General features: G+C 41.9%; 1 pseudogene; it reads right to left on the reverse strand.

The window, feature by feature from the left end:
* Nucleotides 1–4,995: 4,995 nt before the first annotated feature.
* On the reverse strand, nucleotides 4,996–5,982 carry LOC138079144 (glyceraldehyde-3-phosphate dehydrogenase pseudogene; annotated as a pseudogene).
* Nucleotides 5,983–10,087: the final 4,105 nt, after the last annotated feature.

Raw genomic sequence — 10,087 nt, forward strand, 5'->3', positions numbered from 1 at the left:
TCAGAGCTCTTCCTAACTTGCTAGCTTTATCAGCATGCAAATGGAAAAGTGATGTTCAGAGGTGGGTTTCCCTGATAAAACACTCTGTGTGTAGCTGCCATTCATAAGCACCAGAGATCAGAGAATTATGTGCTGAGCAAGGGCAACACACATAAGCGATGCTCAGTAAATGTGTACTAAATGTATAAATAAATATATGAATGAATAAATATCATTCATAATGGTGGCATAGACATTCCATGAATTGGCCTTAACGCAGAGCATATTCACTTGCTTCCTAATCTAAAGGAAGGACTCTGGAATTTGGAAGCACTTTAACCCGTAAACCTAGCTTAGGATTTAAAACTACTCCCTGATGGCTCAGCAGTAAAGAATCCACCAGCCAACACAGGAGATGCAGATTCAATCCCTGGGTGGGGAAGATCCCCTGAAGAATGAAGAGGCAACCCACTCCAGTATTCTTGCCTGGGAAGTCCCATGGAAAGAGGAGCCTTGTGGACTACAGTCCATGGGGTCGCAAAGAGTCAGGCACAACTTAGCAACTAAAAAACAACAAAAATAAAACCTTTGTTGAAGGCTTAGTACACACCAGGCACTGAGCTAAATGCTCTGCTTAGGATAACCTCATTTCATTATAATGAAGAAGATACTATTGAACTTCTACAGCCCAGTTAGTTTCAGGAATCATAGATATAAAGGGATGAGGGCAGCCCCTAGGGCAGCATCCAGGGCAGCCCCTGCCTCTGGTTGTACAACTGGGCATATGTGGCCAGAGAGCCCTCTTGGGGGTCTTAGGGGTCACTCTTCAAAGAGAATGCTTCCATAGAGACCAACCTGAGGGAAGGGCTTTGGAGTGACTGCTCCAGGGCCCCATAAGAACTGATGCTCCCAGAAGCTATCTCAAGAGATCTCTGGACTATATAGTTAAGCCTAGGATAGGGACTCTTCAAAGCTACCCACTTCGTGGTTGCACCTGTTTGCACTTACTGTCTTGCTTACTTACAAAAGCCAAACCCTGCCACAGTTCTTTTCACATATATTTTTCCTAACCCTCACAGCACCCTGACAAGTACTCTTGTTTTCATGTTTTATAAATGAGAAAACTGAGGTGTCATTAAATGAAGATTTGTTTGTCCCTGCAATCCAAGTTTCTCAAGTGGTACAATTGACCACCACCATTGTTCACATCGATCACCACCCTTTTACCCCCACACCACCATTTTGATAGAAACAAGAGTTCTTATTTCAGACCTCATTCGCTTGTCACAGTTACACTTCATCAAAATTCTCTGTCCCCCTTTTCCCCATATGTAAAATAAGTTGTCCTTGATTGCCCATTTACCAAGACACTATGCATGGCTCGGGGCTTCCTCTGTGGCTCAGCAGCTAAGAATCCAGCTACAACGCAGGAGACTTAAGAGGCGCAGGTTCAATCCCTGGGTCAGGAAGATCTCCTAGAGGAGGGCATGGCAACCCACTCCAGTATTCTTGTCTGGACAGAGGAGCCTGGTAGGTTACAGTCTATAGGGTCGCAAAGAGTCAGACATGACTGAAGCGACTCAGCAAGCAAGCAAGCAATGCATGGCTCGATCCTCCATAACCTGAGATGAGGAGAGAGAAACTATAGACTGTGATGAGAAACCAAACATATTGGGGAGATTTATCCCAGGATAAGAGGGTTCAGTACTTCATTAATAGCACAACTATCATAAAAGAGGGAATCCTCTATTTTCCATGTCTGTGCATGCATGCTTAGTTGCTTCAGATGTGTCCAACTCTGTGACCCCATGGACTGTAGCTGATCAGGCTCCTCTGTCCATGGGATTCTCCAGGCAAGAATACTGGAGTGGGTTGTCATGCCCTCCTCCAGCGGATCTTCCCAATGCAGGGATTGAATCTGTGTCTCTTATGTCTCCTGCACTGGCAGGCGGGTTCTTTACCACTAGTGCCATCTGGCATTCTGTATAATTCAAGACTTTAGACTGAATGTGAGGAGGGGCTATTAAGTCCCTATCCTAGACTATGGCAGACACTCAGTGGCCACCTTATGAAGCTACTCCCCTGGTTATGGTACTGCTGGGCTGGTATTATGGCTCAGTTAAATAGGAACACAATTTGGGGTTGAGAGCCATAGGATGAGCCAGGTAGGAGCAGAAGCAGGAAGGAGTCCATACTCACAGACATGGCCTGTGGCTCCAGTTATAGGCAGGGGTGGGGAATTAGAAAAGGAAAAGTGTTCATCCTGGGAAACCAGAATCTGAAGTAACTACTTCATGCATGGGTCCAGGCCCAGAGCTGTGAACTAAACTCTCATTGTAAGCACTCTTGCTTACAAGTGTAAGCTTGTAAGCTTACAAGCTTGTAAGCCCAATTGTCAACAAGCTTAGGCCTCCCTGCAGAGTATGCTAGGCTCCCAAGGTGCTGGTGGTAAAAGCAGGGCTCCACCACCCTGCACACTGGTGTCCTGGTTAGCAGCAGGACATCTTGACCCATGGAAGAGGTCCAGTCCCATGGGCTTCCCAGTGGTGCTAGTGGTAAAGAACACGGCTGCCAATGCAGGAGACGTAAGAAATGAAGGTTCAAAGACAATCTCTTTAACAAGTGGTGCTGGGAAAACTGGTCAACCACTTGTAAAAGAATGAAACTAGAACACTTTCTAACACCATACACAAAAATAAACTCAAAACGGATTAAAGATCTAAACATAAGACCAGAAACTATAAAACTCCTAGAGGAGAACATAGGCAAAACACTCTCCACCATAAACCACAGCAGGATCCTCTATGACCCACCTCCCAGAGTATTGGAAATAAAAGCAAAAATAAACAAATGGGGCCTAATTAAAATTTAAAGCTTCTGCACAACAAAGGAAACTATAAGAAAGGTGAAAAGACAGCCTTCAGAATGGGAGAAAATAATAGCAAATGAAGCAACAGACAAAGAATTAATCTCAAAAATATACAAGCAACTCCTGCAGCTCAATTCCAGAAAAATAAAAGACCCAATCAAAAAATGGGCCGAAGAACTATTCAGACATTTCTCCAAAGAAGACATACAGATGGCTAACAAACACATGAAAAGATGCTCAACATCACTCATTATCAGAGAAATGCAAATCAAAACCACAACGAGGTACCATTTCATGCCAGTCAGAATGGCTGCTATCTAAAAGTCTACAAGCAATAAATGCTGGAGAGGGTGTGGAGAAAAGGGAACCCTCTTACACTGTTGGTGGGAATGCAAACTGGTACAGCCACTATGGAGAACACTGTGGAGATTCCTTAAAAAACTGGAAATAGAACTGCCATATGACCCAGCAATCCCACTCTTGGGCATACACACAGAGGAAACCAGAATTGAAAGAGACACGTGTACCCCAATGTTCATCACAGCACTGTTTATCATAGCCAGGACATGGAAACAGCCTAGATGTCCATCAGCAGATGAATGGATAAGAAAGCTGTAGTACATATACACAATGGAGTATTACTCAGCCATTAAAAAGAAAACATTTGAATCAGTTCTAATGAGATGGATGAAACTGGAGCCTATTATACAGAGTGAAGTAAGCCAGAAAGAAAAATACCAATACAGTATACTAATGCATATATATGGAATTTAGAAAGATGGTAATGATAACCCTGTGTGCAAGACAGCAAAAGAGACACAGATGTATAGAACAGTCTTTTGGGCTCTGTGGGAGAGGGAGAGGGTGGGATGATTTGGGAGAATGGCATTGAAACATGTGAATTATCATATGTGAAAGGAATTGCAGTCCAGGTTCGATGCATGATACACCGTGCTCGGGGCTGGTGCACTGGGATGACCCAGAGGGATGGGATGAGGAGGGAGGTGGGAGGGGGGTTCAGGATGGGAAACACATGTACACCCATGGTGGATTCATGTCAATGTATGGCAAAACCAATACAATATTGTAAAGTAATTAACCTCCAATTAAACTAAATAAATTTATATTTTTAAAAAATGAGGATTCAATACCTGGGTTGGGAAGATCCTCAGGAGAAAGAAACGGCAACCCACTCCAGTATACTTGCCTAGAGAATCCCATGAATAGAGGAGCCTGGCAGGCTATAGTCCATAGGGTTGCAAAGAGTCAGATATGACTGAAGTGACTTAACACAGTTCTCAGAGCCTCTTTTTTTAACACAAAAGAAAAGTAGTAGTTTTAACCCTCAGTCAGTGGAGACTGTAGCATTTCTTCAGCAACACTAATGTCATGATGCTGGGATTTAGTAGGAGATTCCAAGTCCGCATCATTGTGGAGCCCTGTCAATCAACTTAAACAAGGACCCCAGACACATTTTTGCTGCTTCCACTTCCCTAACTCTCATCTGTGTTTGCATGACTGCAATTTGATGATATTACACAAAGCTCATTGTGGCGAACCTTTACTGATACTGGTTTTTGCCTCAAACAAAAATATGACCTCAAACTTTGGTTATTTCCATTTTACTGACGAGGAAATTAAGGCACAGTTCCCAAAAGGGGACAATGAAACTAAGGTGAGACCTTCAGGCCCCTATCATTTTACCCCCAAATGATGTAGGTAAGATACTGCACTATGCTTGCAGTGAAATAGGTCCAGACATGTCCTCACTCAAAATCATCTGGCCTCTGTAGCCTACTTACCAATGTGGTTCAACTTATCTGCCATTTCCTGGAGACTACCTGCCTTCACAAAGAATTTTCCTAGACACCAGAGGCATGTTACACTCACTCCTAACCTGGAGAATATTTTATTTTATTATTTATTTATTTGGGGGGGTATAGGGTACTTTTATTGATGGTACTGGACAAGGCAGCTCCCTAAGCCCCTCCCCTTCCTCAGGGCCTTGGGGATGGAAAACGTGTGGAGGTTGGGAGATTCCTAGTATGGTGGAGGATCGAGGTGGGACAAGGACTCCCCAGCAGCTGAGGAACTCTCTCTTCCTCTCGTGCTCCTGCTGGGCCTGGGGGTCTGGGGGTCTGGGGACCCTACTTCTTGGAGGCCATGTGGACCATGAGGTCCACCACCCTGTTGCTCTAGTCAAATTCATTGTGGTACCAGGAAATGAGCTTGACAAAGTGGTCATTGAGGGCAATGCCAGCCCTAGCATCAAAGGTAGAAGAGTGAGTGTTGCTGTTGAAGTTGCAGGAGACAACCTGGTCCTCAGTGTAGCCTAGAATGCCCCTCTGATGCCTGCTTCACCACCTTCTTGATCTCATCATACTTGGCAGGTTTCTCCAGGTGGCAGGTCAGATCCACAACAGACACGTTAGGGGTGGGGACGCAGAAGGCCATGCCAGTGAGCTTCCCGTTGTGCTCAGGGATGACCTTGCCCATGGCCTTGGCAGCACCAGTAGAAGCAGGGATGATGTTCTGGGCAGCCCCTCGGCCATCACGCTACAGCTTCCCAGCGGGGCCATCCATGGTCTTCTGGGTGGCAGTGATGGCATGGACTGTGGTCATAGTCCCTCCACAATGCCGAAGGGGTCATGGATGACCTTGGCCAGGGGGGCCAAGCAGTTGGTGGTGCAGGAGGCGTTGCTGGCAATCTTGAGGGTGTTATACTTCTCGTGGTTCACGCCCATCACAAACATGGGGGCATGGGCAGAAGGCGCAGAGATGATGACCCTCTTGGTGCCACCCTTCAAGTGAGCCCCAGCCTTCTCCATGGTAGTGAAGACCCCAGTGGACTCCACCATGCATTCAACACCAGCATCACCCCACTTGATTTTGGTGGGATCTTGCTCCTGGAAGATGGTGATGGCCTTTCCATTGATGATGAGCATCCCCTTCACCACCTTGACTGTGCCGTGGAAATTGCCGTGGGTGGAATCATACTGGAACATGTAGACCATGTAGTGAAGGTCAAAGAAGGGGTCATTGATGGCAACAATGTCCACTTTGCCAGAATTAAAAGCAGCCCTGGTGACCAGGTGCCTGATGTGGCCGAATCCGTTCACTCTGGCCTTCACCATCTTGTCTCAGGGATGTGGCTGGCTCAGCATGGAAGTTGCGGCTATCTGTTGAATGGGCAGGAGCAGAGAAATAGAGAATATTTTAAAATTGCAAGCTGGGCTCCAAACCAACTGAATCAGAATCTCTAGGGGTGGAGCCCATTTTTTCAACCTCTGCAGGTAATTAAAATATACAATCAGGATTAAGAAGCACTTCTGTTGGAAAGGCACCATCAAGAAAAGGAAAATATCAAAATCTCTCTCTTGACTGAAGCATGTTAAGATAACACCAAACTAACAAAAATCCCTGGACTTATCTCAGTCTTGAGCAGGTGAGGCCATCAACACATGGTGAAGAGTAGGAAATCTTGTTCTGTCCTAAGAAAGTACAAATGATCGAAACCAGAATTCTTGTCCTTTCTTTTATGACACTGCTATTTACAAGAAGCATTCATACATCAAGCACTTATAATTTCAGAAGTAGTAAATGATCTCTAAGAGTCAGAGCAAGACAGTAATGTAAACATGTAAAGGCAAGACAAAAGAAATTGCCTCACGACTTTTGTTGTTCAGTCACTCAGTCCTGTCCAACTCTTTGCAACCCCATGGACTGCTGCATACCAGGCTTCCCTGTCCTTCACCATCTCCCGGAGCTTGGTCAAACTCATGTCCATTGCGTCAGTGATGCCTTCCAACCATCTCATCCCCTGTCATCCTCATGACCTTATGAGAGGCTAATGGATGTGCAGACAGACATCAATGTCTGTCAATGGGGATTTTATACAGCAACAGTCACCATTAATGATGTCACATTAGGAAAATCAGGAAGCTGAGAATTTTTTAAAATGTTCTACCCTATAGTCTTTTCATATTTATTAATCTTAACATAAGTAAGATTGTTTAAATAATCTTGTTTAATATTTAACATTGTGTAAAATATTAAGGATGCAAGACAATTTCTTTCTCTTTGTTTCTTGCTTCCTTTTTCTCTTCTTTTTTAAAAAATCCACCATCTCACTTTTACCTTTACATTCCCTGGAAAACTAATAAAACTAATAAAGTTTCTGTTAAGGCCCATGGATAGTCATTAACCAGGTGACATTTAAGTTCACCTCATAACTTCCCACTGAAACGATGCTAGTCATGATATTTAGTTGGTGCAAAAATAATTGCGGTTTTGCATTGTTGACATTTGCTGTTTGATATTGAGTTACATTCTTAAATAAATGTGGCTATATTATACATCATTTTAATGTGCATTTCTCGTTTTATGTTTTTTTGTTAGCGACTTATTACTTGCTTATTACCTGCTGTTTATTTTACATTTATTTTAGATTAGGGAAATGATGTTAGACAAAAAAGTAAATTTGAGAGATTTTCTTACTTGAGTTCAAAATGGATCTTAAAGAAGCAGAGACAACTCACAATATCAATGATACATTTGGCCCAGGAACTGCTAAAAAACATATACTGCAGTGGTGGTTCAAGAAGTTTTCAAAGGAGACAAGAGCTTGCTGGCCTTTGGAAGCTGACAATGACCAATTGAGAAGATTACTGAAGCTGATCCTCTTATGAGAAGTTGCCAAAGAACTCAATGTTGGCACTTCTGTGGCTGTGCAGCATTTGAAGCAAATTGGAAAGGTGAAAAAGCTCGATAAGTGGATACCTTATGAGCTGACTGAAAATCAAAAAAATCATTGTTTTGAAGTTTCATCTTCTCTATCTATCAGATTATGACATGCGATGAAAAGGGGATTTTCTCCACAACTGGAGACAACCAGCTCAGTGTTTGGACTGAGAAGTTCCAAAGCACTTCCCAAAGCCACACTTGCACTAAAAAAAGCCATGGTCACTGTTTGGTGATCTGCTGCCCGTTTGATCCACTACAGCTTTCTGAATCCCAGCAAAACCATTACATCTGAGAAGTATGCTCAGCAAATTGATGAGATGCACTGAAAACTGCAATGCCTGAAGCCAACATGGGTCAACAGAATGGGCCCAATTCTTCTCATGACAACACCCAACCGCATGTCACACAACCAGCACTTCAAAAGTTAAATGCATTGGGCTACAACATTTTGCCTCATCCAGTATATTCACTTGACCTCTCACCAACCAACTACCAGTTCTTCAACATCTTGACACCTTTTTGCAAGGAAAACACTTCCACAACCAACAGCATGCAGAAAATGCTTTCCAAGAGTTCATCAAATCTGAGGTATGGATTTTTATGATACAGGAATAAACAAATTTATTTCTTATTGGCAAAAAGGTGGTAATTGTAATGGTTCCTATTTTGTTTAATAAAGATATATTTGAGCCTAGTTATGATTTAAAATTCATGGTCTGAAACCGCAATTACTTTATCACCAACCTTACTAGTATTAGTTGCTAATACCTCTTAGACACCAAAGGTTGAAGAATGCAGCACCACTTACAGCCAGACCTTTCATCAATTTTTTCACCTTTGATCACCAAATAAGTTAATATTGACAGTTATGACCTCCCTAGTTTCCAGAGACAGATAACCAAATTAATGGTCTCTGGTCTTTTCTTCATTTTCAGAAAGTGAAGTTTTACCTATACCGAGAAATATAAGGAGATGCTGGAAGCACTAGTCAAAAAAATTTCATAAAACTGAAAAGCAGAGAGAACTTAAGCCACACAGCTAAGCGCCAATCCCCTCAACTGGCCTCCCAGTGTTCTAATTATTTCCTCCATCTTTCTTAAAATGTTATGCACTTAAAATAGGTGAAATAATGAGGAACAAGCATCCACTAAGGATGTCTTTATTCTATTGCAAAGTGGAGGTTTATCACTCATTGAATTATTTCCCCATGGGCCCAGTCAGAAGAGTAGAAATCTAAGTCCTCTCGGCTCAACCACCATATCTTGCTTGAGGTAATGGAGTAGAAATCAAAATATTTCTCTAGCCAGTTTCTGCTGCCCAATACAATATTACTTCTGATTACTGATGGGTTTTAAATCAAAACATATTCACCAGTGAAACTATAAATATAGCTGAGTATAAATTTTGCTTTTCTTTTATTCCCTCTATTTTCCATGGGGTAATTCTCATCCTTTGACTGAGACCTTTACTTTTTTCATCGAAGCTAACAGGCTGAATAAGCATGAACAGAATTTTAATAAATCAGTCATACAAAACACTCTTTGTAATGAATAGGAAGTCACTGTGCAACTGAGAGGTTTTAATTATAAGAAATGAGACAATGGAAACAGGAAACATGCCAAGTAAAATTTCTAATAGTTGTGCTTTAAGAAAGTGAGAGTTATACCTCTATCCACAACATATATGACCCTAAATGTTGTCTATAAGATAAATGTCTTTCTTATATTGAAAATGTCATTGACATTTCAATTTTGAGACAGTCTGCTACACTTAATTTTAGTCCCACAATCTGTTAAAAAAAATGCACTTCATACATCACAAACTAATAAAAGTCATTTTTAGAGGAATAAGAAACAGTAGAGCTCAAAATAAAGTATAAAATTTTAATTACAGTAGCTCAACATAATAATATAACTGAACTAAACTCTGAGCTCTATTTCAGTACTCCTTTACAAGACAGTCTGCAACTCTTCAAATTCCTCAAAGACTTGTATTCTGCAACTCTGTGAAAGGTGTGAGATTGAGAAATTGAGTGATTTAGTCTGAAAGATAAATAGGCAAACACAGAACATATGACAGAACATACCAAATTATTCATTTCTTTGAAGAGTGAGCACTAACCAGAACAGATGGTTGAGGTGACCCTAAATTTCTCAAAACCCTACAATGCATTCATTCATCAGTTCTCTGATTCATAAATTTCATAGTAGCAAGTTCTGGAACATGGTGTCCTTATGCACATGTGTGCCAAATCTAATCAAACCAAATGGATGGCACTCTGTTCATTTCCCCAGTGCCCAAACTGGAGTGATTTCCATTTCTAAATTGATGTCTGCATCTAGCAAACAGCCTCCTATCGTGTGAACACAGCTAATGGAGTTGGGGATCTACTTTAGGTTGAAAAGAGTCTAAGATTATGGTCCAAACAGAAGAAGAGATAATAAATGAAAAACAGATTCATTTCCTTCAACAAAAGGTCCATACTTGGAACCCTTT

This window comes from Capricornis sumatraensis, chromosome 1, assembly GCF_032405125.1.
Source record: "Capricornis sumatraensis isolate serow.1 chromosome 1, serow.2, whole genome shotgun sequence".
In the NCBI taxonomy this organism is placed as follows: domain Eukaryota; kingdom Metazoa; phylum Chordata; class Mammalia; order Artiodactyla; family Bovidae; genus Capricornis; species Capricornis sumatraensis.